Source organism: Phytophthora infestans, genomic scaffold (assembly GCF_000142945.1).
Source record: "Phytophthora infestans T30-4 supercont1.33 genomic scaffold, whole genome shotgun sequence".
NCBI classification, from domain to species: domain Eukaryota; phylum Oomycota; class Peronosporomycetes; order Peronosporales; family Peronosporaceae; genus Phytophthora; species Phytophthora infestans.
The window spans coordinates 468,801-469,979 of NW_003303726.1; positions in this window are offsets into that span (position 1 = coordinate 468,801).

The window sequence follows — 1,179 nt, forward strand, 5'->3', positions numbered from 1 at the left end:
TCGCATGAGCATATTTAACAGCCCCTGTACCAGACGGTGAACGTGGCTTCAATGGGTCGCGGAGTCTTCCGCGAACTCATCCCAACCGCCACCGAGGGTTCGTACCGTAGATGGTCAGTTCTTAGCCACTGAATGCGAATCTGGCCATACATTATTATTAATAAAGACAGCGTGGATTGAGTGGCACCTAGACCGTACCCAATATCCGTTGAGAGCTCGGTAGTGACGCCGTCGAGTCTCTTGCACGTTGGAATCACGGTACATCACGTGACCGAGGGTTCGTCGCTTGAACATCTTGGGCGATACCGCATCTTTGTCGACGGGCGATTATCCACAACTCTGGAGAAAGCACTACACCACACAACCGCTCAGACATCATCTTTTGCACGTTCGTTTGCATGATAGCTCCACAGGGATGTCTATCTGGTCCTGGATAACGAGCACATCGCTACCTTCTATACGGCGAAGAGCATGCAGCAAATCCTTCATTCGACCCTGAGTGGAATCTTGCCCCATGATACTTCGAAGAAGATTCCCGGTTTGCTGCAGTGTCACTTTACAATCTTTACAGTGTAAGATATCGTATACCAGTCGGCTAGATTGAGTAATCGCACACATGATAAAAAATGAAAGCTACTAACCAATGCTGTCGTTCAAGAAATTGGTGATGTGGGCAAAAGAAACACGCGCATCTGCCAATGTTTTCACATCCTCGAGATCTTGTTCGTCCAGCGGCAGCGTCGCCGTTGTCAAGTGGCTTGAAGCTTGTACTCTGCTGTTGTCGTGCGAATGTGTATGGTTCTGAAACAGCAACAAGTTCATAGATGTCAGTTGGATTCTTTATCACACGCACATTAATAATAAGTCTCGAGCCTGGTTCCGTAGCACGATTTCGTAGTGATTGCCCGAAACGCAACTCACACTGGTCGTTAAATGTGCCGTGCATTTGCCGTACCGCTGCTTTCGGTTGCGATGCCCCTTGGACCTTGATAGGTGGGATACACCGTGAGTGCTCCGGTAGATTCTTTCCGAGTACTCAAACGAAGTAAAAATTTGTGCTTGATGCGCGCTAAATTAAAACAGAATAAGAGCATTCATAGATTTAGACAGATAACACCAGCAAAATCAAGCGTACGTGGTGTAAGACGCCGTTCATTCGGAGCCCTGACTACGAAACTC